A 26,197-nucleotide genomic window follows, 5' to 3' on the forward strand; every position below is an offset into this window, starting at 1 on the left:
TAATGTTTTGATCATTAATTAATACTGTTTAAATATTAGCACCATTTTAATGAATTTCATACCCATTTGATTGAATCATGCAAATAAATATGAATCAAGAAGGTAGGGTCAGACCCATGCTAAATAAACTTTCTGAGAGGTCATATCTGTAAAAAATTTGGACTGAAATAATGACAATAATTTTTATATAATAATACAATAAGCATTCGCTAATAAGTATTTGTGAACATTACCATGTTCTTTTTTCCTAGAAAATCTAAGGCTGATTTTTAAAGTAAACTAGTTTACTTATTATTCTTTGAGTACAGAGCTTTGACTTGAGTTTTTTCCCAGCTCTTTCTCATTATTACTGAGTGTAATTAAATTTTCTCTAAAGTGCTAAAGCAGCTAACAAAGTCGACAAGTGTTGACAAGTTTGTTTAATCAATTCTGATATAGGATGACATATGCAGTACTCAAAAAACAATTACTGAATTAATTGATTCACGCAGTAAGGAGTTAGGTAAGAGAAGACACTAAGCGGGGAAGAAAATTCAAGGCTTTGCAGAGATTAGTGATTTGAGTCTTTTTTGTATGACCCAAAGAAATCCGTTCACGTCCCTAAATCTCAACTCCCTCATCTGTAAAAAAGGAATTCTGTTATTAAATCTACATGTTGCCATAAGGATTAAACTTTATTACATGTCTAAAAAACAGCATAGCACTGTAATAAATGCCAGACTCCTGTTTCTGTAGGCAGACAGTAGCTTCCCCTCATCCATGGTTTCATTTTTCAGGTTTCAGTTACCCACAGTTTCAGTCAGAAAATATTAAACAAAAAATTCCAGAAATAAACAATTTATATGTTTTAAATTGTGTGCCATTTTGAGTAGTATGAGGAAATTCTGTGCTCTCCAGCTCTCTCCTGCTCAGGACATGTCCTGCTTTGTTCCTCATGTCTATGCTGTATATGCTAACACTCTCCTCCCTTAGTCACTTAGTAGCTGTCTTGTAAGTTATAAAGAGCTTCCTTTAAATGAAAAAGTGCAAGTTCTCAATAAGAAAAGAGAAAAAAAATTATTTCCGAGGTTGCTAAAATCTCCAATAAGAACAAAATTTCTATCCATGAAATTGCCTAATTATAAATTAAACTTTATCATAGGTGTGTATGTCTAGGAAAAAAATAATATATATAAGGGTGTGGTACCATCCGTGGCTTCAGGCACCCACTGGGGGTCTTAGAATGCATCCCCCGAGGATCTATTGGGGGACTACTGTACAGCAAAACAGCACAGAGTCAAATCTAGTGAGTTTTAATTCCAATACTATTTGAGAAGGAGAATAAGAGAGGGACATATTATGGCTGTACACTGGATTTTCCTTCATCATAGCATTAGTCAACACTTTTCTAGTTACAAAAGACTAATGTCCAACTAAGCTAGTTAGGCAAAAGGGGGGTTTCCTGGAATATTCAAAAACCTTAAGAAAGGCAAATACAGACCAGCCTTGTGGCAACTGGAATCAAGAATTATATTGTTGCTAGGGGTCTTCATCCAGCTGTGATTTGTTTTTTGCATGTTAAATTTGTTCTGTCTTCCACATGGCCAGAGTTACAAATACGGAAAGGAGAAAGAACAGAATGAACCCTAGGGTGTTAGATTGGAAGGAAATGGAAGTATCATATCAGTATGACTGGCTTTGTAATAGCTATTTAAATATAGAAGTTGTGTGTGTGTGTATATGTGTATATAAGAATGTAGTGACTATATGAGTGTATATCTGGGTGAGTATGTCTGTCACATGTGAGCGTGTGTCTATATGTACACGTGTGAGTGTGTGTGTGTGTGTTTTCTTTATCCACCAAAACGGCCTAGAAGTAATGACATTACAGTAGCAATGAGCACACCCAGCACCCAGATCTTGATTTGTAATACATTGTCCAAAAAAAGGAAGTGAAAGATTCTTGGAGACAACTGATTCTCAAAGTGCATCTCATTGCTTCTCTTGGATTTTAGTGGTTTGAAGCAAGTCAATGAGTCCAGCTCTCACTGAAGTAGAGAGGATTACACCAGGGCCTGAATACCACTGGGGGACATCACAGAAGATGCCTACCACAGGCAGCTGCCACTAGTGGGGAGAGAGCCTGTGAAGTGAAAAAGAGACAAAGAGCTTCTGGGATGTTGGTAATGTCATATTTTATCACACACACACACACATACACACACACACACACACACAAATTGCTCTTCAGTATGTGTGTTATAATTCACAAAAAAATTTAAAAAGTATAAAATCACATATGTACAGAAAAATCAGAATGAAAGCCAAATTACTGATTAAAATAATAAAAAATGTTTCAAATATCTTCATACCTAAAAACAGTCTTTAATAAATTAAAAAGGAAATTTGGCAATATAACACAATGATGAGATCACTAATTCTTTAATCTATTTAGATTTTATAGAAATAAATTACAAAAAAAAATTAAAATAACAGTAGAAAAATAGGCAAGGCTATAAGTAGCTCTTAGGAGAAAGTATACTTCAAACCAAAAAAACATAAAAATGTTCAACCTTACTATGAAAGAATGAAATTACAACAGAAACAAAACATTTTTGCCTCTTAAATTAGTAAAGATGTTTTGAAAGTCAGTTCCCAGTAGTGGGAAGTGTCTGAGATGAAATCAACACTCTTATATACTCTATTAGGGCTGTGTCTGTCAACTGAACTATAAATATATCCGATTTTTTCAGATTCAAATTGTATGACCTTATTTTAGAACACTACTTATTTTTAAATTTAAGTAATTCATCATGTTAAATAAAATTTAAAAATCAATATTCTATAATCCTATCATCATCACAACTCAACTAATATCATCCTGGTTCATGTCCTTGCAAAATTTTCTGAAATGGGTGTTTGTACATAACTGTAATTTCAGTGTACTTAGTTGTGATTTTTAGTTAATGTTATATAAAGCAATTTATTTCCATGTTGCCATATATTTTATTGCCACAAAATGTTTCTCAGAATAAAAATAACATGGTTAATTTAATTATTGTTCCATTTTCACATGTGTTTCTAAATGTGTTATTCTTTCCCAATAATGTTGCATAAACATCCTCCTAGATAGCTTTTTTCCTCATATTAGATGATTTCTTCAATAGAATACTTGAAAATGATATATAGTTAGTAATGCTTTCTTAACTCTATATTGCCAAATTAATTGTCATTCATTCGCATGAATTTATAAAGTCAATAAAGAAGGATGAGAATCAATTTAACTCTATTTTGATAACAATGGGTATTACCTAATTTGTTTTTTTGTTGTTTGTTTGTTTGCTTTTTAATTTAAGAATGTAAAAGAGTTTTTTGTGTTTTTTTTTTACCAGTTTTCTGACAAAGAAACTTTAATAGAGGCAAAACTGAGTTAGCCATGCTGCTCACAGTTAACATTCCAGGACCAGCTTCAAATTGTCTGTCACAAGAACAATTAGAAACAATATACTGAGGTGGATATGAATCACTGTCTGATAAAATCATACGGTTCAAAAGATTTGTTCTGATTTATTAAATGTGATAATGCATGGGCTTTGAAAGAAAGGAGAAAACTGTCTTAGAAAGCCATTTCACTTTCTGAGAATGAGAGAACTATTAAGAACTTTTAAGGAAGGAAGAAAATTAAAAATAAACTGGTGATACAAAAATCAAATCAACCAGAAACTACGGTTTTGAATATATATCTCTAAGATTGAAGTTGAGTAGGATTCCCGAAGATACTTATATCTGAATTGAGATAAATAATCCTTAATCACGTTAATGACAACTATGTGTTAATGTCTTTTACATAAGTAAAGGGAAGGAACGCCCACAGACAATTTCATGTGCAAGAGGTTTCATTGCTCAGAATGAACCGTTAACATAAATGAATCAGAGCAAGAATGGGAAGGCTTTTAGCTAACATTTTAATATTATGATCATCTGAGAAGTTACCCAGCAATTCTCAAATTTCTAATTTACGATGGCCTCTAACATGCTACTGGGCTCCTCACTGATGTTCGGCTCCACTTTTCACCTCCATACACTGAACCTTGGACCACTCCCCAAATTGGGTACCACACTGTGCTTGCTCACCATTGTTCACATCATGGCATACATAGAAAATTAAGTCCTCTGGGCAGATTCAATGACAAACATGAAGTTCTGCAAGAAAAAAAGTATTGTCATTTTTTTTTTTACATTACCTAATGGTAAGAAAAATAATAAAATCTGTTCCATTTCTTAATTAAAAATAATTTCTTAATTAAAATTGATTTTACCAACAGATTTTTACTTGAAATAACCACATACAAACTCTAATCAAGAGCTTTTGACAATGAGCTCTTTAAACACTTCATAGTCATCATCGATGACAAACTTTCACAAGTCAGTGATAAAAAATACAAATATTTTTCAACCTTTCAATAACATAACAGTTGAAATTATTTTTAAAGAATCTAATACTTCTATATTTTCTTTTATCAATAAATGCAATGTAAACATTTCTTATGATAAGGCTAATGAGTCTTGAATCCAATAAAATGATTTATACCAAGTATTCCAAAATAATAATAAAGCCTAATTTAAATAAATCTGCTGATTGTAAGAGTACATCTTTGTAAATAGTTTGGATGTCACTAAAAGGGCTATATGGCTATAAATGAACAAAAATACCTCTCTCTACTTATAACCACATCTCCATGAAGACCTTGGCCTAGAGTTGTACCCACCAGAAGCCCACACCAGGCTTCTATCTCTCACCCCTGACTGGTCATACCTTGTGCTACTCACCATGTTCAAGGTACACCCTCATCTGCATTTGCACTCTACAGCTGGCTGCAGAGATCCACATCCAGGTGTTAGAGCTCCTCGTTGGCCACACTCAGCATGTCATGGTAAACAATGAGCTTCAGATATTGTTCATTGTGTCACCATCCAGTGACAGAGCAGCTTATCATCAGACTCTGTTCTCTTCAGATTACCCTCCAAAATGAGACACAGCAGGAGATTACCAAGCTAAGAATTCTCATCATCTTGGTGGTTAGGAGACAAATTTGTCAAGAAAAATCTAAATTCAATTCATAGAACTGTGGTTGGGAAGGTCTGGAGATATAGAAAGAGTTACAGACTTTGTGCTCAAAAAGGGAAATCCACTGCCAGCTCTGCCAGGTATTTATTAGGTGTGAGGCTTTAGAGAACCTACCTAACCTCTCTGAATCCATTTTGTTCTATGTGTAATGAAAAAGAATGGGATATAGAGGAAGACTAGAAAGAGAGATTAGAGAGAAGATAGAGAGAGTAGGAAAGAATATGTTAAAAAATTAAAATCTGGTTTGTTTAGGTTTCCAGCATGTAATTAAAAATGGATAGTATATCTAATCAGAGATCCATTCTGAGATTTACTTATTTAACAAATATATATTGGGTATCTGGCATTTTTGTAGGTTCAGGGGATACAGTAATGAATAAATAGAAAAAAAAAAATTCTGCCCTTATGGGAATGTAAGACTATAACCTGAAAAATAAATACATAAATTATAAACTACAGTGTAAATATGGAGGACATTAACCAATAAAAAAGGGATAGAGTCCAGGATAAGGAAAGGTCACTACAAATTTAAAGAAGGGGATTGAGGAAGGCCATTCAGGTAAACAAACACTGAAAGGAAGTCATGGGACAAACCAAGTAGACACTTTGAGAAAGAGGATTCCATGAAGATAGAACCACAGAGGCCTTGTGAAGGGAGCATGCCTGCACGTGAGGCAGCGGAAAGTTAATAATGTGGCAGGCAAGGAAGGGGCAACAGTAGGAAGTCAAGTCACAGATAATAGTGCCTTGAAGGCCTTTGTGAGAATTTAGGAGTTTTTAATCTATGAGATTAGATGAGAGTATCAAGGTAGTAGGTATAGAGAGAAAGGAAAAGAACCAAATGCTGAACCCTAGGCCATTTTAATATTAAAGAGTAGAGGTAAAAAAGAGGAACAAGCAAATGAGACTGAGAAGGAGCAAGAAGTAGAACCAGAAGAATTACATCCTGGAAATAATTTTTTTTTTTTAATATTTTAATAAAGAGCAGTGTGGGTGCCAGGCCTGGCTGGCCCAAGGTCTGGCTGTGATCCAAGGCCTGGTTGATCCAAGGCCTGACCGTCCCAAGGTTTGTCTGTGATCCAGGCCCTCTGCTAGGGATAGGACCCCAGATTTAGAAAATATGTAAACATACTTCAGCTTATTGTATCACGCATATGTGGCTGAAGGCCACTATTGTAGTCTGTTGTGTGAGGAGCCATGTGGTCCCCTGGAGAGCATAAGGGGAGCACAAGAAAGGGGAGCAGAAGAAGTGAATGCAATACCACACAACCCCGCAATAGACTGCACTTCCCAACAGAAGTGCGCTCTGTGCAATAAAGTTGGTGCCTGCCATTTCATCCTTGTGTCTGCCTCTTGTGCATTGTTCCAACTGGTGTCTCACCATTAAACCTTCCCTTCTCGATCAGCAACACCCCTGACACTTGGTGTAGCCGACATGATCTGCTTGGCCCTGACAAGGAGTGATCCTTGAAATTCTGCTAATAGAGCAAGTAAAATGAGGTTTGAGAATATACCATTGCACTTAGAATCGTGGAGATCATTTTTTATGTGAAAAAGAGCAATTTAAAGTGAGTTCAAGAAATGGTGACTTACGAGTTGAATACAATTCATATAGACAGCCCTTATTAAGAGAGCAAAATGAGTCAAAGAAACGGGCAACAAAGTGAAATATGTAAAATTAGGATTTGGTGAAGATAGTTTCTTAGTTATGACACAAGTGTAGGCATGGGAACAAATAGAAAGGAAAGTAAAATCCTGGAGTTCAAGAATAAAGAGGCCATAGTATTAGAAGTATTTTATTTCTAAGATTGCTACACACGTGGATATCCAACTCAGGAAAAGAGGTGGATGGGAAGGAAGAACCCTTTCATAACAATTCTCAGGAAACATGTTCCAGGGCACAGAAGGAACAAACAAGATTATGACTATATTAATGAATCTTTCCCAGTCAATCCTATTTGAGCTCCTGGTTACACAACTGTCTTAATTAACTCTGAGCATTAGGAATTTCAGAATTATGTTTCACTGAAAATTCCAGTGCTATGAAAAACTAGAAACAGGAGCAGAAAAGTCAGAGTCAAATTCATGAATGTAGTTTTTGCATTACACCTTTGTGGACTGATTCTTAAAGCAAATATTCTGATTATACTAAAGATACAGAGAGCAATATGGTGAGACGGGACGGCAGCATGAAATGACAGGAGGTGAGAGCAAACAGTGAAGAGCAAATCGATGTTAAGGATGTTAAGGAGGGAGTGCTGACAAGACAGTGATTGACTAGATGTATGTGAAGAGGGAGGACAGGGAGGTCAAGAACAAGCAGATTACATATGATGAAAAAAAGAAACACAATCAAGCGTAGAGAGTTTCAAATGTATAAAGGCTCATAATGTCAACGTTATTTATCTTCTTTGAAGCAATATCTTTATACCTAAGAAAGCAACTTTGACTTACTGGGCTTTTCAAGTTAATGAATTCAGGTTAATCCTGGCCAGGTGTCTGTTTCTGATATGTTTGGATTCTGGGAAATTTTATTTAACCTCATTATAATTTAAAGCTTGTTGCTAGCTAACTAGATCCAAGGTCTTTCTGATCCCTAGATGAAGATCTGCATGCCAAAAAGTAGGAAATCTATTTTGAAGGTTTGAAAGAGTTGATTTGTTCTCATAAGAACTTTAATCATCTTTCATTTATGGAAGTTATCTCTACGTGAACAAAATTAGATATTTTACCACAGAAGCTGAATGTTCACTTGCCTGGTCCTCTTAGTCATCTTTTTAAGAACATGAAGAAATAGTACCGGTACCTCCCACTGAATGACCCAAACTCTGTTACATGAGGCAAAACAAGTTAGAAGTTTAAAGCAGCACCGAGTGGGCTAAAAATATAAATATCTTTTCCTGCACCATCTTGTTGAATAAATGAGAGGTCAAAGAGAGAGAAGACATGCTGGAGTTCTAGGGTACTGAGGGAGAGAGCAGTCCCAGGAGGGCAGGCATGGTGATAGGCTCAGGACCACTCAGTTTAGCCTTGGGATTCTGGTCTAAAGGACACGAGGAAGGAATAGGGTAACCGACAATAGAAACAGTGCCTAAAGGACACATGAAAGACATCCTATTTATAAAGTTAGCCTTGCTTTAGGTTTTATGGAGTACTGATTTCTGTTTAGCATTTTATGAATGAACTCGTGGGCTATACATATGTTTTTCTAATGGCATAACACAGCTATCGAATATAATGCTAAATACTTCTTGTGCATTTATTTGACAAAGAATAAATGCCTCGAAAAAATAGTGTGTCTATAATGACTGTAGAGAAGTGTTAAGTACCAATAATTATATTCAACACATCAAACAAGAATGCTTTGGAAGAAGTCATTAAAATGAGACCATTAATTAAAATATACTTCATAAATTTTGTTTGAGCAAAATGTACTTGCGATGTGGTACATTTGGTGCAGTAAATAAAATCAAAGAGTATGCCCTGAGAACAGAAAATGTTTCTCATAAAATCCTGATGGTGCGTTCAGTAAAATCATAAAACCTGATTTTATTTTCTTCTGATTTTATTTTTCTCTTTAAAATCCAATCTATGACACATTTGAAGTTCTCTCCCACCCAACAGCAACATGTAGAAAGTAATAAACTACACACATCCTGGAGGGACATACCGAGTGAAGATATTCTGGTTTCCAAACTTCTCAGTTGACAAGATCTAAGACAGTCACCAATTCCAAAAGCCTGGCATACTGCCAGGGAAGAGTGGGTGAAATATGTTGATAATAAATACAAGAATATTGGAATTGAGTCACACGATTGTTTCTTGGTTTAAACAAAAACAAACAATTCAAAAATCAGGCTTGAGGGAAAATTACTTCTACCCTGGGCATCTAAAAGCATGGATGGCAGCTCAGCCATCCTATTATAATTGTTCAGCTAAATCTTGTTTATTGATAGTGATACATTGAGCTTTTTAATTCAGCAATGTTCTCACCTGAAAGCTCAAAAACTAATCATTTTAATGCTATTCCCAATAGCTTTAGCTATTGTCAGAAGTGTTTTCCTCTTCCAATGGAAACCTGAAAATACACAAACAACCCTAATAATTGAAGATCTTCACTTCATCTTTAAGTGCTACTATGAAAAAACAATTTTAAAAATATATTTCAATTTTTAAAATATATTTGCAAAGAAACTCATCTACTTAATAAGTGAAGTTAATTTTCTTCCCCTTAAATGTCTTGTTGAAAGTTAGTGGATTCTGAGCTCAATACTCAACTTTTGTTAGGATGTTCCCATGTTTCTCTCCAATGAGTCAAATAATGCATAACTAAGGTAAGGGACATTTGCCATTGGCATTATGTTGAACAGAAGGATGGAAGGAGGTTGTCATGCCATTTCCATAGTGTTTGTGCTGCCAGAAAATAGGACTTCCTTAATGGCCTTCATACAGCACTGTCATTCTTGTGAAAATGTTACTGGTTGGAAGATTCACTGGTTGGAAGAATCAAAGGCAGGCCCATAAGGAGCTCATCAGCTTGTATAGGAAAAAACACTGAATAGACAGTAAAAGTGTAATAGTGCCTCAGCATATACAAAGAAAAGGAGTTTACCCGCTCAGCTTTGAAAGGTTTTGAGAGCGTCCCAGCATCCACCAGTCACAAGTTGAATCCTGAAAGAGAAAGATAAAGGGCCAAGTAGGTATGGAAGAAAGAAAGGGAGAAGATGAGAAATGGAAAGGATATTCTAGGTAGTGAATGTTACATGTCGAAATGTATGGAGCTTCAGCAAATACCCCAGCATTCAGCAAAGTTTCTCCAGGAGTGGTCTATCAGCCATCTCAATGTAAATCATCCAACTTGCTTGTTGAAATGCATTTTTTGAGCCCTGAAGCTGACCTACTACATCAGAATCTGAAGCCCAGGATTTTCTATTTAAGAAACATTCTAGAAGATTTTTATGTACGCTAGATTTTATATTCTCTAGCATGGCATAAGTGTGAAGAGAGAGTAAGTGGCAAAAGACGATTCTGGAGAAATGAGCAGGGTTGGACCATGAAGTCCTTGAACACTAAATATTTGGGACGTGGGACTTTCCTGAGTACAATAGAGACACCACAGCCAAGATCTACATAAGAGCATGAAAAGAAAAGAATTCTACTTTAGAAAAATCATACTAGTTCAATAGAACAAGACTGAGGCAGAGAGTCATCCAGGGGACAGGAGAGCTGAAGAGAAATAGTGAGAAACTAAAACTGGGAATTCATTAATTGAGATATGGTTGTGGAGGGAAGGAAACATGGTTTTGAAAACAGGGGGACATCAATAATGTTCTCTCTCCAGAGTTCTGCCTTGAGTATTACATATAGAGCACAGATGACAAGGCATGGTGAAGAAAGTGAGCTCAATTTTGAATAGGCTGAGTTGGAAGTGTCTGTAGAACGCAGGTTTAGAAGTTACATTTGAAATGGAAAATCTAAAAAGGGTTATATACTTAAGAGTCATCAATACAACTGGTAATAGAAACTGTGGGATAATGAAAGCTTATGGTATCATTTTTCTTCATAAAATGGGAAATTAAGTTACTTCCCAATATTTAGTAAAAAAAAAAAAAAAAAAAGGAGGTGTCAGAGAATGCAAGAATTATAAAATAGCTACCATGAAGCTCATGAGAGAGAACACTGAAAGAAAAAAGCATTAAAGTCTCAGCAAATACAGAAGAACTACAATTATAGTGGCTCCAATCTTGCCAGCTGTCTTTCTCTTGCAACACTTGCCCACCTAGGGGCAAGGGTAGAAAAAGAAGGCAGCTGCGGTGCTAGGGGCTCCCCTTTACAAAGAAGAAGAGGGACCGAAGTCCCCTTCTGGTCCTGGTGGCCTCCTCCCACCGGCTATGCTCCTAAAACTCAGATCCAGGAACAAAAACCTGTCATGTTTTTCTTCAACTTAGTTCTGCCTTGCTACATGCCTGTTAGTTTCTGCCACACATACAACACACACACACACGTATGTGCCTGTGCATGCTCTCTAAACACTTTCTTGCAAATATAAGCACTATTCTCTGACTACTCACCAGGCCTTCTTAGAGAGCAAAGAATGTTGAAATTTCTTTCTGTTTTATGGTTATATTTACCTATAGCCAAAGAGCTAGTATGATGATTAAGAAGAATAATTATTTTAGGTTGTATTCTGAGTTAGTAATTATTACTTACTTCCATCCCTGACATTTTCAAGCATCACTTCTTCCATTCATTCCCTTTTTAGATTTTCCATAATTTATTCTTCTCCATATATTCCATAATTTCCTGTTTATTCCATAGAGCAACCTATATCTAAATCGAGTAACAAATGTCCTCCTTGCTCTGCTTTGAGTGCTGAGCTGGAACAGTGAGGAATGTTCCTTGGCCAAACATAAAGAGCCCTTTTCCCAGAGATTGGGAGTCAAGGAGAAGCAAACTCACCCTTCCTAGATTCAGAGCTTCCATGTACACTCAGATTCCAGCTTTACTGATTCATTGATTGTAAGGAGCTAAGGCTCCCAAAATTCAAAGGAGTGCATGGATTATCTCGGGAGGCCTGCTTGCATATAAAAGGGAAGAGGCTGGTTCTGAGGAATTCCAGGAAGAAGAAGATTAAGAATAGAAACATGGAGTGTGGAAGGGAGTGCAAAGGGAGTGTCAAAGGGAGTTTTGATTGTACCTTGATCTTCAAGATGTTACTTTAATTATGTTACCTTAGGATACACAAAGGAACAGATTATGTATAAAAAGGAGCCTAAGAAATAAACTCGGAGAGACAGTTGTGAGATCTGTTCTCCCTCCTGCACTCTGTCTGTCTTCTCTTTTTTCTCAGTCCCCGCTCCCCCATTCAGGGACCTGGTTTGACTTGGTCGGCTGGTTTCTGACAATTGATTTATTGATTTTTTATATAATATTATTCCCTCCATTTGTCTTGTTTTTTTCTTTCTGAAAATCTTTTAAATTATATTAAACCTCCATAATAAACCCGCTATTTAAAAAAGAAAATTTCCCATGATATGTTTTTGTTTATGTTTTAATATTCCATAAGATTTCTTTAACTTTGTTTCAACACTTTTGTTGATTTTTTTATTTGTAATATTATATTTAATTATTCTGAGAATGTCTCCTGCTGTGTATAACCCATTCCTCTTTCATGTATGCAATCTATATAGGTACTGTGCCTCACTCCACTCTTAACTATGCTTAATGTCCTGAGTTCAGAGCCTCCCTGGTTCGATATTTCCAGAGAGTGAACCTACAGTATTCTGTGCTGGGAGAAAGGGTGGGAGGAAGAGGGACCTTCTGTCTATGAGAAGTTGGGAAGGAGATTTAAGGGGCAGGGAGTAATGCTCATTTAAAAAATTTTCAGTCCTGCCTGCGCTCCCACTATGCTCTCATCTTCCAAATTGTTCTGAGGTTCTGTGGCATAAAGTCATGCTTTTCTGTCCATATACTTCTTTGTGGCTTTCAGCTGCTCTGTAGTTATCATTTCTTCATTTGTTGTTGAAAATTTTTTTACCTCAGGGGTGCTATTTGTCTCTTGTCTTTTGTCCTTATAGGTTATATATTTTTTATTCCTTTACTGTCATTTCAGTGGACTTTGGAGAAAGACAAGAGATCAGGTCATGATTCAATCCATGTGCCATCAAATTTCTAATTGATTCCTAAACATGCTGGGTATTTCATGTACAAATTTCTAGAGAACACCAACATTACAGCTTAAGTAAAATGCATTTTTCAAAAATCCAGGAAGTAGAACCATGTTATGGCAAAAAAAATAATTATGAGATGATGATGTTAGATGAATATCTATAGTATAGGAAAAAGCCAGTCTGTATAGAATTGTGTTATATGAAAAGCTACATTATTCTAGACTGAGTGTTTGTGGCTGCAGGCTGAGCCAATTATTTTAATTATGCTCTTGGGAAAGTTATTGAAATTCAATTAAAGGTGATTTCCACTGACATTCAAGTTATCACATTGCTTTTGAGCAAAGGAACTTGACACTTGGCTAAATGGTGCTCAAACTATGGTATGACTCTGAGAAACAAAATATGTGATCGTTTAGCAATCAAAATAAGAATTTCAGCAAACACCATTAACACTCACAGGACCAGACTGTATAAGGCTGCAGGCTCAGGAATCATTTGTAACACAGAGGCTAATATTCTTTCTAAGGAAACATGTCATTCATTTTAAAAACCTAGGTATCTAAACAAGAGAATGGCCTAATAAACTGAAGTGAATCAAAACTATAAAATACAGTGAATCAGCTAAAAGGAAATGGATCAATATGGCTAGAACTCTGAGACATATTACTGAAAGAAAAAATGTTCAATTCAGTAACCTCTGGGAAAGCGGGGGAGACTGAGACAGAAGGGGTTGGTTAAAGGAAACTGTTAGCCTTAACTACATTAATTAACTATTACAATGATAATTATTAAGATATCACCTGTATAATTAAAATTAAATTTAAGAATAAATTTAATTTCTAATTTTTAAATGCTTTCTTGACAAATTTTTTTTCCAAAACTATTTCTAAATAAGTTGTGATAAAACAATCACATTGAAAAGGAGAGGTTCTAGTTCTAGCTCAGATGGAAGAAGTACATTCCATCCTGTCTCTCCTACTGCAAACCAGTGACTAATTTCCCATTATTTCCTCCAGTGTATCCTGGCCTAGACCCAAGGCAGCCCACAACCAAGAAAAAGACAAATGTTGTATAAATCTTCTTATATGAGATACCTACAATAGGCAAATTCATAGAGACAGAAAGTAAAATAGAAGTTATAAGGGGCTGGGGAAGATGTTAGTGGTAGAACTATTGTATGTATTGATTATGGTGGTGGTTACAAGAATCTATACATGTATTAACACTGGTAGAACTGTAAATCAAAAATGAAAAGTTCAAAAACTTTATAGCAGCTCTTAATCAAATGTCTCTATGTCTTTTCAACTATTTTTTTTATCAATTGGTAATTAGAATTAATCATACATAAAAGAGATATATTCTGGGATTCCAGAATTTAGTACAATTTTGTTATCAAATATTTTTTATTTGATTTTGAAATTTCTTGGTAGTACTTTTATGAAACTGAAATGTTTCTACTTCTTTTAATATTTAATAGTAAATAATTGTTTATTGATTGAAATAAAGAAGCAAATTTATGTAGAGTAGTATATATATATATATATATAATACATTGTGACAATAGGTTTAAAATCTGTACTTCTCATCAACAGAAATAATTCTTTTGTAGTAATTCTTGAAAGCATTGCTCATTTTTCCTCCTATCCACCTATACATATGTCATCTTCAAGTTTAAAAGAAATCTAATGTCTTATTCCTTTATAGAACAAAATACCCTTTATAAAAATCTTAACTTGAACATAATTGTACCCTTTAGAAAATCATATTCTTTGTGAACTATTCCAGTTAATCATTTTTTACTAATTTAATAATTTTCTACCAAAACAAAAACCAAAAATAACACTTTTAGTCACATCACTAGAAATTCCACAAGGATTAAGTCTTACTGCACCACGATTCAAAAGCAGATTGGAAGAACAGAATTGCGTTATGCTGTTGAGTTATTTCAGTGTACTAATCATCCAGACATTAAGCATACTTTTCGACAATTTTAATATTTATCTAAATATGTTCTAATCTAAACTTTTTTCTTTTTTTTAACTTTTTTTGTGAGGCAACCCTTGGTTGACCTCACAGATTGCAAGGACCTTGTCAGCTTACAATCCCTTATTTATTTATTTATTTTTTTATGCCTACAGCACCTAGTCTTCTTATGTTGTCTCCCATCCAAATACTAACCTGGCCCGACACTGCTTAGCTTCCGAGATCAGACGGAATTTGGTTTATTCAGGGTGGCATGGCCCATAGTAACCTAAACTTTTTTTAAACAGCTTCCCACCAACTTCTGGTAATCATATCACTGTTATTTTATTTTTCTAAAATATAAATATTATAACTATTTTACTCTTCCTGTTAAGGGTGGAAAATTTTCATGTGAGCAAACTAGCTAAGTCAGCTACAGGGAAGAAATATCTTTAGATAGCAGAAGTTGTCCTACTTGCTTGTGTGTGGTTTAGGAAGTGTATTGTATAAAATATGTAGATGGCCAATGTCTGCTTCTGTAATCCATTTACTTGTTAATCAAGGGTGTTGTTCCGGGCAAAGATATGCTAAAAGCCAACTTCCACTTCTGTAATCTGCTGGCTTGTTCAGGAGACCACCAGGATATGGTCTTGAGCTTTATCAGCTGCCTGCTCTGAAAGCTCGGGGCTGATCTCCTCTAGCCCTGCGTGATAGAGAGTCAGTCGCCGGCCGGCTAATAAAGGCTCATAATTAATCTCAATTGGCTCCGTGGGTCTCAGAATCGTTTGGGCCATAACATTCCTTTATTTTAAAATTTTTAAATCTTATTCTTTTTTTCTTTGGAAATGCCTTATTTATTTACCACTATCTGTTTAGGTCCCTCTCTCTATAAAATTATATCACTGGAATAGCTTTCTAGTCAGCTACCCTAATTTCGGATTGCCTCTATTATGCCAAAAAAAAAAAAAATTCTCAACTCTACTTTCTGAATGTCACATCTCTGACCCCAAATGATTTCCATTATTTATTGAATTAAATCCAAAACACTCTGCTTGACTTTGAAGAGCTTCCATAATTTCCCCACCCTTTCAGTCTGTCCATTGTTCTCACTGGCTTTTAGATCTCATCTTCTGATCTGTCGAGACATGCTAATCGTTTTTTCAAGGATATATACCAAAATCGATCTCATCTCGATGTCATTATTCACTATAATCCATTGCTTAGTGAGCTGCCTCTCCTTAAAAGACTAGGTCAATTTGCACCTCCAATAAGCCCTTTATGATCATTATAAGCAGACCTGAACCTTATAGAGTTCTGAAAGTAATTTATGGATTACACCACATGATTATAGCTCTAATTATTCTTATGTTCTGATAATTTAAATATTGGCTTTTTGTGTGTGTTAAATTTGTAAGCTCTTGGAGATAGAACTATTTTTTAATGATATGTAAGATAAACATGCAAAGAAAGTAATAATTTTTCTATATAACAGCAATAACTAATTATAAAATGTAATAGGAAAAAGAAAAACATCTAATTTTTAAAAAACTAATAATATACTTAAGAATATAACTAAAAATAAACATACAAAGCCATTATAAAGAAAACTTCATTGAAAAACAGCAAGAAAAACAAAAAATAGAGAAATATCATTGTTATTGTAACAGATTCAGTACTCCAAAAAGCTAATGCTCCCCAAATTGATCTATCAACCCTAAAAAGATTCCATATTTTGAAAAGTGTGTTGAATTTATTCAGGAAATAAAGCAAATGTCAAAAATGACCTAAATACTTTTAGAAAAGTAAAGTAGACTTTCATGCTTCACTCTAAGTTCTTCTGGATAGATTAAAACTATGACTTGTGTGATAAAAAGGAAAAATACATTTAATTAGATACCAAAGAAAATACAGGAAAACGGTGCCATTGTCTTTTAGTAGAAATGGCATTTAAAAAAAAACAAACAAACATAAAAATATTTAACAGGAAAAGAAAGAAAGTTTTGATCACATAAAAGTGTAAAACCTCTCTAGGTCAAATTTAAATCTTAAGTCATATCTGAGAGAAGTATTTTAAAATGTATAACAGATGAAGGATAAATGTTTATAATATATGAAGAATATTATGAATAAGAAAAAGACCAACAACCCAAAAGAAAAATGGGCATCCGATATAAAAAAAGACAATACACACACAAACACACACACATACACACTCACTCACAAAATTACATGTGGAACATATAAAAAGATATTTAACTTATCTATTTATAAGACAACTATATTAAAACTGTAAGTTTTTCCATTAGATATGTAAAATTTTTTGAAATATTGACAATATTCAAAATTTGTGAAAATTAAGGTTAATGTTACTCAAGTATTTTTCATGTGAGTATAAATTAATCGAACTTTTGGGAACACAATTTTATAGTATTACTAAAATGCATAAATGACCTACACTCTTACCCAAAAATCCCGTTCCTATCAATCTATTTCTAAAAAGAGAAAAAATTACATTTATGAAACCTAAATGTTCATCAACAATGTGATAGTTAAGTAGATTATGAATTATTCATGCTAAAGAACATTGCAGTCAAAAAAGAGAATAACTATCAGCATTGAAAGATCTTCATGTTACTTTGTTAAGTGAAAAACAAATCACAGAAAAATGTGTATACTATATTCCTACCCATGCTGGGAAAAGATACTAATCTATACATAGTGTTATGGGCTAAATTCCACCCCCAGATTCATATAAAGCCATGATCTCCAACATATAAGGGGATGTTTAAATGTATTAAAGACAGGGCCTTTAAAGAGGTAATTAAGTTCAAATTAGACTCATTTGTGTGGGTCCTAATACAATCTAACTAGTATCCTTATAGGAAAAGGAATTTGGATGCAAAAAGAGACACAGAGGAAAGAAAACCAAATGAAGACTCACCAAGAAGAGCAATCTGTAAGCCAAGGAAAAAGGCTTGAGGAGAAACCAAACCTGCCAACACCTTGATCTTGGACTTCCAACCTCAGAACAGTGACACAATAAATTTCTGTTATTTAAGCCACTCAGTATTTGTTACAGCAGCCCTAGCAACCTAGTACACGTAGTAAGGATGTTGGAAAGATGCACACTCAACTGAAACAGAGGTTGCCTCTGGAGCTCTGGGCTGAGAGGAGAGAAAGGAAAGAGATCAAAAAGTAAATTTTACTCTATAAGCTTTCATATAGCCAGAAATGTTTAGAGCAGACATTTACTTCTGTCACAATTTAAAAAGAAAAAAGAATATCACTCAGATAAGTAAGGGAACATATGTAGATGGTACACAAAGTAATATTTTAATCCATTACACAATTGTTAAGCAGTAGAATGTAGACAGTATGTTTTGAGTTTAGTTATACAGAAATCTCGTAGACTTTATATATGGGGGTACATATTTTTGAAAAGACTTAACGTATCACTTTTATTTTCAGAAGGTACATTTTCAAAAAAAAAAAAAAACTAACTAGCAAGTCTAATTTTAAATTAGAGGACCCTGAAAAAGATTGTTGTCTCAGATTCCTCTGCTCCATTTCCATTGCTACAATAAGTCAATGCCACAACGTTTTGTAAAATCTGAGTTATTTGGAATTAAATAAACGCAACATATAGGAAATAAGAAACATTTCTACCCCACAAAGGGCAGCATAGTTTACAATGAAGCTCTCCTGGTACAATCATATGCAGCTTGTTTATATTACTAACCAGAATGCAGATTCTGATAGGTTATCTTACTGGACAGTAGACTTCAAAAACTTGCCTTACTCTTATAACACTAAAGGAAAAATTTTTTAAAAATTAAAAAAAAAAGAAATAGAGGGATGAGGAAATCACCACTTCTCCCAATTCTACAACAGTTGGAAACTTCAAATTGCCTACTAGAAGGCAATTTCTACCCATCAAATTCTACCCATCAAAGTTTTAAAATAACTCAAGGCCACGTTTAACCAGAGCACCTCTTTACATTCACTGCCACCTCCTCAACCATCCCACCCTAACCCTGTAATTATAGTTTTGGACCTAGTAAATGTTACATATTTATTCAATTGAATCTTATTATGTTATTTTTGCCAAAATAAAATCTCGATCTCTTTAGGCTGATTGTTTCATATCACTTTAACATCCAAAATCATAAAATAAACAAAACGATAAAAAGTAAGGAGAAGAATGTGAACCATCTAAAACAAAACTTTCTGTTAATATAAAATCAACTTATGTGTTTTTAACAGAACCCTTTACAGGTGATGATTTTATTTTTCTTTTCTATCATTTTTTTATGTAAAAGAATTAAGATTATATTTGACTTTAAAGCACTGAAAACATTTTTTAAAGCCTGCCATATACCAGACACTGCAAGGAAATAGAGGGAATAGTCTTTCCAGATCTCACTGATAATGGAGTAAGGCTGTGGGGAAAAAGAAAGCTACATTCAAGGTAATAAATCATGTAGCAGACATATGACAAAGTTGTTGCAGCCATTCCAGAAGGCAGGTGCTTCGTTCCTCTTGGAAAATAAAGGGTTGGAGAAGGTGCAGAGAGGCCTTCACAGGAAATGTTAGTCTTAAGCCTCAGTTAGTAAGAGATAATTTTGCAAGTACCTTGAGTAAAATCCTTTCAAGCAGAAGGAACAGCTCAAAAAAGGGAGAGGTTAGGTTTTTAGGAAGCACTGGAAGACTGGCACCCAGGCTGCAGTGAGAACACTGACCTCATCTGTCTAGGAAGATCCGTGTGCCATCCTTCCTTTGTCACAAACTGACAAATTCTCCACAAAATGGAAATTTTGAAAGTTAGCCCAGTGACTTCAAGAATCTCTCCTTGGCACCTCTGGGCTACAGGAGGAAACCATGGGGATGTCTGTAGCCTTCTTGCCCTTCAGCACCCTATGTCTATTCCTGTGTCTATTCCTCCAGGATGAGTTAGGTTAGGCTAAGGCTTTGAGAACATGACTGAGTATCTCACAAACTCAGAAAGACCACAAGTCACTTCAGAACCAGTGCCTCAGTCTGTCCAGATCTGACTACCATAGCTGTAGCCTCTTAATAAGGACAGGGAAAGATAATATTTCATTTTTTTATGGCTGATTAGTATTCCTTTGTAAATATATACCACATGACAACATGGATGGATCTTGAAGTTATGCTAAGCAAAATAAATCAGATGAAAAAGGACAAAAACTGTATGATTTCACTCATATGTGGAATATAAAACAAAAAAGTAACAGACAAACAAAAGAAAAACAGACTCATAGATACGAACAACAAAATGGTGGTTACCAAAGGGGAAACGGAGTAGGGATGGGGAAGTAAAATAAATAAAGAGGGTCAAAATATGGTGATGGATGGAAACTATATTTTTGGTGATGAGCACACAATAGAGTATAAAGATATCCAATTATAATGTTGTACACCTGAAATTCCTGTAATGTTATTAACAAATGTTACCTCTGTTAGAAAGAAAAAGGAAGGAAGGAAGGAAGGAAAGAAGGAAGAAAGGAAGGAATAATGAAGGAAGGAAATAGCTGAATGAAGAAGAAGAAGGAAGGAATAATGAATGATGAATGAAGGAATAATGAAGAAAAAGAAGAAAAGGAAAGAGTTGTTGTTGTTGTTGTTGAAAGAAAGAAAGAGCTTGTTGTTGTTGTTGTTGAGCTAGAAAGAAAAGAAAAAGAAAAGAAAGAAAGAAATATTGTTTTGTTGTTAAGAAAGAAATATTGTTGTTGTTGTTATTGTTGTTGTTGAAAGAAAGAAAAAGAAAGAAAGTATTGTTTGTTTGTTATTGTTGTTAGAAAGAAAGAAAGAAAGAAAAAGAAAGAAGAGGAAGGAAAGTACGAAAAGAGTGGGGGGGTGTTGCGATTGGATGTCCTAGATTCCAAACATGGCTCTTGATTTTTGACAGTTGAATGTAACATGTACAGTACACTTCTGAATTGTTCACCATTTTAAAAGTAATCTAACAAGTTTTTATTCCAGTTAGATGATTTCTGTAAAAATCTATTGGTTTTTACCAAAGGACAGGAATCTCTGCCCTTTTGTGAATCAGTTGTTTTATTAAGGAAACACCACACTGAGTTAGTCTTCCTTACAGGCCATGATGGGTTAAATTCTGTCAAAGAATAAAGGAGTGCAGAGGAAAAGAGAGCTTGCATGAAAAAAATATCTTTTGAGATGAAAGATGTATTTCAGTGAGAAGACATGGAAAAGATTTCTCCTAAAGAGAAAGGTGTTACTTTCTCTTTGACTGTGTCACTAAAAGAAGCCCTTCAAAGCTTAGTAGATGATAGTATGGTTGACTGTGAGAGGATTGGAACATCTACTTATTTGGGGACTTTTCCAAGTAAAGCTCTTCATGCAAGGAAACGTGAACTGGAGGTTCTGGAATCTGTTATCTGAGAAAAACTAAAAGCACACAAACCAACAGAAAAGCATTGAGAAAGCTAAAACTAGCCAACATGAGATGGAAGAGCAAACCATGCTAGCAAAGGAGGTTTCTTCCAAGGGAACAGCTAAAGGCAGAAGTAGAAAAATACGAAAAAAAAAAAAAAATGTGATTCTCAAGTTGTCAAAGAAACATGCCAAGCAAATAAAGTAGCCAAAACTGCTAACAGATGGACTGATAGCATGTTTGCAATAAAACCTTGGGCCAAAAGAAAATTTGAATTTGAAGAAAATAAAATTGATAAAAATTTTGGAATTCCAAAAAACTTTGACTATATAGACTAAAATGTTCAATGTTAGTAAAGAATCTATACACTTTTGAATATGTAAAAATTTTTTATTATTCAACTAAATGTACTGAATTGACATTTACCTACAACTGTTTATCATTTTGTTAATTTTAAATAAAGTGTTAAAGAAAAGAATCTCTTTGTCTTGCCTCCTGATTCATAGTACTGTCTTTTATTTTTTCATTCGTCCTATCTTGGCTTTGGTGTCTCACTTCACCTCTGTGGCCCCACCTTCTATTGATCCCCCCACTTTCCCAGGGAGTTTCTCCTTTATGGACAATTGCTTTTATACTGACAACATGGCACACTCTGGGGCAGCCAAAGAGATTTCCCTGAACTAGCCAAGGTCTTTTCTCAGGGCTTCACATCAAATAGGACTCCAGCCCCAAGTGAATTAGACATCAAATTGTATATGCTGTGCTAAGGAGTTAAGGCTAGAGCATGCAGACAACTGAGAATCAAACTAGTCTGAAACAGACATCCTTCTCTAGTAACTAGATGGAGAATAGATGAAAAGGGGCCAAAGCTAGAGGCTCAATGACAAGCTTATCTTCAAACCAGTTTTTTATAGGACATAACAACTCAAATTAATCTAATATTTGGATGGTAAACATCAATCGTTCTTCTTGACCAGATGTTGTCAGAGTGGAGAGAGAGGACAAAGTTTAATATCACCCCCAGGGGTCACCTAGCAACCAGGTGCATGATGATGCCTTTAGTTGAGGAAAACACACACACACACACACACACACACACACACACACACACACACAGAAAAAGAGCAGTTCAGAGGAAATATTCACTTAGTTTTAGACTAGGTATATTTGAGGTATCCATAGAATTTTGTCAAAATCATACAAAAATACAAATAAGAGGTAAATAATTTAAAGATCGAACAATATATTTTAGGTAGCTATGTACCATTATTGCACTATGCCTTTAAAAACTATATTATTCACAGTAAAGTTTGTTTTTAAAATTTTAAGTAAAAGAAGCATAAGCAATAATATTAAATACTAATACAATGCTAACTATTGATTAGAATATTAAATGGTATATGCCATTTAAAAATTATTAGTAATTTATTTTTTTAATCCAAAGTTGTCATCAAAGTTTAGCAATAAAGGAAAAAATATCTAGAATTAATGATGTTTACTTTTTCCATTTAATATTCAAAAAGTAACTAATTTTTAAAAAATTACTTTTATTATGGCTTATAAAAGGAAATAAATACTTTAACACAAAGCAACCATTACTGAGATAACAAGCATATCCAGAGGCCAACTAACTATGTGCTTCTCAACCATGAACAGTAATACCAAAATGTGTGCTAACATTTTCTAAGGAAAAAAAAACCATAAGTAATTGCATTGAAATTTTTTTGAATAAAATTTTTAGGAAAAATAACTCAAGGTATTTTCAACTACAATTATAACTACTACTAAGATCTTAATATTTTAAGTCAGATATTTTACAGGCCAGGAAAATTTTTTTCTAAATAAATATGAATAAAAAATATTACTGAAAGAAGATTCAAGTCGATAAGCAATTAATACACACACACATACACACACACACACACACACTACCTATGTGGAGAATTTACTAAGTATACCACTGTGCACTTCATATAGTTACATAGTTATAGAATTTGTTCCTCAAACAACATATGAGAGCTCTTGTTAATTGCATTTCACCAGTCAATAAATTTAGTCTCAAAGGATTGCAATTATCTACCACAGGTTACAAGCAGGATTCTCAGGTTTATAGGATCCCAACTTCCACTCGCATATCCAGTGAACAAACATTTCAGTGTCTGTGTTGTAGCCGCCAGCCCCCGATAGACGCATGGACCACCAGAAATCAGTAAGTTATAGGAAACACACTCTTTATTCAACCAGCTGAATCTGCCAGGGGTATGCAGACCCCAAATTAAGCAGCCCTGAAATGTAGAGGTACAAAGTTTTTAAGCCCTAAACCCCATTCCTCATTCTGTCTGAACACAAAAGTCTATTTTTCTTCTCTTTACTGTCGACCCACAGTCAGTTGTGCAAGCGGGAGTACAGAAGCAGAAAGCTTATTGTTAGAATGTTATGTTCCCATGGGTGATGACTTATGTTCCCATGGGCGATAGCTAAGCAGTAATTTTCCAGCCAGCACATCTGCCAGTTTACAGAAACTACTCTGGGCATTGGGCATGAAATATTGAACGAAACAGGCAAAAATCTCTGTCACCTCGAGGCTTACATTCTAGCAGGGGAAGAGCAAGTAAATACAAAAATAAATAAAAGAAATAATATGCTATTAGAAGATAAATGCTTGGGAGAAAAAATAAAGCAGGGAAGAGGAATAGCCAGTGCCACGGGTCCTATGGTCTGAGGTTTTTAAATGGGATGGTCTGAGAAGGCTTCGTCATGAAGGCAACATCTAACAAAGTTTGGAAGCCCTGAGTGAGGACACATATGAGGACACATAGGGCAAGAACAATCCAGCTAACAGCACATGAATCTTACCGTGATACTGAGGTGAAACATGTCCAGTGGTCAAGGAGCACCAGGCGGCCAGGAGAGGGAAACTAGCAACAGATGAAGTCAGAAAATCAAGAGTGTGGTTTGGGCATATTTTGGAGATTTCACAGATAACATTGGATGTGTGATTAGAGTTTGTAAGAGAGGTCTGAGCTGAAGATAAAGACTTGGGAGTGGACACTGTATAGTTAGTATCTAATTAATGCCACTGAGCCTGGATGTGATAGAGCTGGGCCCAAGGTCAGAGAGATAAGGAAACAGGAGAGATAAGAGGAAGGAGAGCATGACATTGTATTTTTGAAAGCTCTCTATCAATCTGATCTCTGTCACCAGCCACAATATCTCTAACCTATCTAATTTCAACTTTCTTGTAATTTTATTCGGAAGAATGAGGTATAACTTATACTGACATGCATCGTTTATTGTAATTCATGTATGACTACCAAACCGGATTGCAAATTACTATTTTCTATTTATTTTATGTCATAGGATAAAGCACATTAATCAGTAACACTGTACCAGAGAGTGGGGATCCTCTCCCAGCGCATTGTCCAGGTTCTTGATGTCTCAAACAAAAAATCGAGCAAAACACCGAAATACAGGAGAAAAGAAAAGCTTTATTAGACGAGAGAGTACACTTCCAGATGTGGAAGCGGGCCTGAGCAAGAGAAGCATGGCTTGAAAGGCCTAATAACAAAGCCTATGTGTCTCTATTTGCTGTGATTGCTTACTTTTTTAGGGGGGCGGGCTTCTTTGATTGACAACTAAGATTGACAGGACTCAGTGACTCATCATTTGCTTTCTGTGCATGTTCGTTCCCAGAATTCAATCTGTTATAATGATATTAATGAACTTCCAGGCATATGCATCATATTATAATGATGGTATAATGAGGCTCAGGTGAGTCAAAGGTCCTCGGGATCTTCATTGCACAGGTGCGAGTGACTGCCTTAAACTGATACCTAATTCTCTGCTTATTTGTTTCTTTGTATGAGTTAAAAAAAAATGCCTTCTGGCTTGCTTAATTGTGGGTGGATTAGAGTGGACCCCTTCTAGGATAGGATGACCTTAGTGTCTTTGCAGGCAGACCCGAAACCCCCTAACTAACTTTCCTGCCTAACTCTTTTCTAAGAGCCATGAATCCCCTTATTATTAGCATGAATGTGAAGGGACAGTAGGTCTCTTCTTCTGTAGCTGCTTCCTGCTGGGAAGGGTCGTTGTCCCTGCCTACTGGAGTTTCATGGAGCTCCTTCCCTTTCTGCCTGGTGGGGTTTTGGGTTTCCTACTAAAGTGCCGCCTCAGTCCCTAGACAAGGAAAAGAAGGAAACGATACCTGACGGAGCAATTCAGACGCTCACACAACTTTGTTAGAGGAAAGAGAATTTAATGCCAGTAGAGAATGTGGGGCATTCAACAGACCCGAAGCATGATCTCCCCTTGGTTAGATTTCTTACAGCTTATATACCTCGCAGTGTCCATGCACGTGATTTCTTTGAGGTTTTACATGTCCCTCTTTACTCAGAGTGGGGAGAGGGAGCTTCAGGTGGGGGGCTGTACGGAAGGAATTTCCAGACCCTTGGTCTTACAGGTCGTTTGTTTTGTAGAGTCTGAAACCATGGTGTTATCAGCACCTTTATCGGATTCTTGAACAAAGAGATAGGACTCCTAGCTTACAGACACGGAGCAGCACTCATTGATGTCATGCCCTCTCAGAGGGTTCCTTATCCAAAGGCTGAGCTCTAACTGTAACACAACAGTTCCACACAGTCTTGACATTCATACAAAGCTACAGATATAGGGAAAGGGCTGGAGGATCCTTGAGATGGGAGATGCAGCTGTGGAAAACATGTTAACTGAAGAGCATAGGGCAGAATGGGAGAAGAGAGAGAAGTTTTAATCAGCTGAATCGGTCATTTCTGCAGGCCCTTTCCTTTGCGTCTTTTTTTTTTACTTTCAGATGCCTCCTCTCCTCTCTCAATATAAACTCATTATTTAAATCATATATCTATTAATTTCTATTATTGATTCACCTATTAAGTGAGTAAAGAGAAATAGGCTTGGTTAATATATTTCTTAAAGAGTAAAAATGACCTTTGGCCTAAAGTTCCCTCCCCTCTCAGACTCTAAGGGCCCTATCTAGCCTAACACTATTTCTGCTAACAATGGGCCAAT

At 35.3% G+C, this 26,197-nt stretch overlaps 1 long non-coding RNA gene and 1 pseudogene across 1 annotated transcript; one reads left to right on the top strand and one right to left on the bottom strand.

Annotated features, from left to right (window-relative positions):
• Positions 1–324: 324 nt before the first annotated feature.
• Positions 325–23,436, bottom strand: LOC120607251 (uncharacterized). The gene is made up of 4 exons (XR_005654111.1): positions 23,235–23,436; positions 4,810–5,001; positions 4,114–4,182; positions 325–2,122 (listed from the first exon to the last, which is right to left on the bottom strand). It is a non-coding gene; the product is annotated as an uncharacterized LOC120607251 (long non-coding RNA).
• On the top strand, positions 20,899–21,492 carry LOC120607250 (meiotic nuclear division protein 1 homolog; annotated as a pseudogene).
• Positions 23,437–26,197: the final 2,761 nt, after the last annotated feature.

Source organism: Pteropus medius, unplaced genomic scaffold, assembly GCF_902729225.1.
Source record: "Pteropus medius unplaced genomic scaffold, Ma_sr-lr_union100, whole genome shotgun sequence".
In the NCBI taxonomy this organism is placed as follows: domain Eukaryota; kingdom Metazoa; phylum Chordata; class Mammalia; order Chiroptera; family Pteropodidae; genus Pteropus; species Pteropus medius.